The 2500-nt window shown below is 33.5% G+C and overlaps 1 protein-coding gene and 1 long non-coding RNA gene across 2 annotated transcripts in view; one reads left to right on the top strand and one right to left on the bottom strand.

Annotated features, from left to right (window-relative positions):
- Positions 1-2500, bottom strand: part of LOC136853596 (protein CEPU-1-like) — a 241480-nt gene that overhangs the window by 18902 nt on the left and 220078 nt on the right. The window lies entirely within an intron of this gene.
- The window catches only part of LOC136853599 (uncharacterized), a 250404-nt gene that overhangs the window by 86595 nt on the left and 161309 nt on the right, over positions 1-2500 (top strand). The window lies entirely within an intron of this gene.

Raw genomic sequence — 2500 nt, 5'->3', positions numbered from 1 at the left:
TTCACATGTGTCTAATGCCAACTGTGTTTGTACGTATGTGTAGTATGTTTATATATTACTATATTATAAATTGCCAGTGACTACCGCCATCGTTTCTGTATTTTGTGTTTTTCGTGATATGTTGTTAAATGCCATAACCTCTTTTCCATGAAGAGAGAGAGAGAGAGAGAGAGAGAGAGAGAGAGAGAGAGAGAGAGAGAGAGAGAGAGAGAGAGAGAGAGAAAACTCACTGGGTGACTGTGGGCGTTTAATATATCATTAACTCTCCTAAGACCGCGAAAACATTTCCAGCTGAGGAGTGTTGCAAAACGACAAAAAGAGTTATTAATTAGGATTTCTGTTGGGGCATTCAATAAGAACCTCCACAAAAGACTCGTTGAAAATATTAATGTTATCCAGCAGGCCATAAGCCAAAGTTCATAGGTCAAAGGCTGGGTCAGATGTTAATTATAGGTCATACTATAACGGAACCCGTTATAGTTTAACTTTTGCTTAAAATGGGTAATTTTCTTGAATTTTAACATTCAAATGGAGTAGTTTCTTGAATTTTAATATTCAAGTGGAGTAGTTTCTTGAATTTTAACATTCAAGGGGAGTAGTTTCTTGAATTTTGACATTCAAGTATAGTAGTTTCTTGAATTTTGACATTCAAATGCAGTAGTTTCTTGAATTTTGACATTCAAGTATAGTAGTTTCTTGAATTTTGACATTCAAGTATAGTATGAATTTTGACATTCAAGTATAGTAGTTTCTTGAATTTTGACATTCAAGTATAGTAGTTTCTTGAATTTTGACATTCAAATGCAGTAGTTTCTTGAATTTTGATATTCAAATGCAGTAGTTTCTTGAATTTTGAAATTCAAATGCAGTACTTTCTTGAAATTTGAAATTCAGATGGAGTAGTTTCTTGAATTTTGACATTCAAATGCAGTAGTTTCTTGAATTTTGACATTCAAATGCAGTAGTTTCTTGAATTTTGAAATTCAAATGGGGTAGTTTCTTGAATTTTGACATTCAAATGGAGTAGTTTCTTGAATTTTGACATTCAGATTCAGTAGTTTCTTGAATTTTGAAATTCAGTGGAGTAGTTTTTGAATTTTGAAATTCAAAAAGACCAGTTTCTTAGATTTTTGGCCAGCAGGATAATATTTAATAATTCCCAATGTTTTCTTTCACATTTTAAGGAAAGATTTTCCCAGTAGCTACTTAAAATTCGCCGTGGGAGCTCAGATAGGTTATTTTAACCCCCACGAATTCCTGAGTACGAATTGCAAACAAGAGCCATTGTTCAGTCTCTGAATCGTAATCAGGGACTCTTTTGTTTGTGACAGATGAACAGTTCGAGCAAAAAACAAGAGTGTTCTGGCACTATTTGTTCACGTTGTAATGTTCTTTGTTTGAAACGAGGCCTCAATTATTCGTTTTTTTTTTTTTTTTTTTTTTTTTTTTTTTATGTCAGGGATGTGACATTTTTCTTGTTGTTGTCGTCATCGGTAATTCTGGTTTATTTGTGTAAACACTCTTACACATTTAATGTATTCTTGTTGTTCTTTAGAATACCGGTGAATATATTTCTTTGTTTACAAGTTTTGACCGCTGGGCCAAGAACCAGTTTTTACTAGATTTTCAGGGCAGGTTTGATTTCCTTGTAATTCTGTTCCTCTTTGTCTTTGTGGAATAACTGTTTTTGTTAGATTATCAAGGCGGTATCTGATAAATCATCTGTTTATTGACAGATTATCTAGAAATAATCAAGTAAGATTATCCTTAAGCTGAGAGCCAATCTTGTTTTTATAACTTCCGTAAAGGATCTGCGAGATTAGTCCAAAGTAGTCGAAAGATTATCCCGAGATAATTTACGAAGCTGATCATGGAGCACTTTACTCGAGATTCTCTCTCTCTCTCTCTCTCTCTCTCTCTCTCTCTCTCTCTCTCTCTCTCTCTCTCTCTCTATAAAAATGCTTAACAAACTGTGTACAGAACTTCACGAAAAATATGGCTGTCTTCACCATATCATGAGGTGTTTAATGACTAGAAAAATCTGTTGTTATTATTATTATTATTATTATTATTATTATTATTATTATTATTATTATTATTATTATTATTATTAAGGTGAGGGGAAGTGACTCGATCACTTCAAGAGATGCTAATGACGTCCGCTCTCTCTAAAATGAAGCGGGTGAAGTCATTCAGGAAACAAAGAGGAAAGCAAGAGAATTCCGTATCGTAGTGAGTAGTACGAAAGACTGACCAAAAACCAGTGTTCCCTGAGGTCGCATCTACCTGGTAGTATATGTAAAATTGTTCGTGTATTAACGATACCAAGATAAATTAGGGGGCGTGTCTATATAACAGGTATTTTGGTGACCTTAAATTGAAGGTCAGTTGGTAATGCTTAATCATTATCATAAGGTCACATGATTTACCTGGTAATATAGATAAAATTGTTCGTGTATTAACGATACTAAGATAAATTAGGTGGCGTGTCTATATAACA

Source organism: Macrobrachium rosenbergii, chromosome 27, assembly GCF_040412425.1.
Source record: "Macrobrachium rosenbergii isolate ZJJX-2024 chromosome 27, ASM4041242v1, whole genome shotgun sequence".
In the NCBI taxonomy this organism is placed as follows: Eukaryota; Metazoa; Arthropoda; class Malacostraca; order Decapoda; family Palaemonidae; genus Macrobrachium; species Macrobrachium rosenbergii.
Note: the sequence above shows the minus strand (reverse complement) of the source record. Positions and strands in the feature narration are given on the sequence as shown.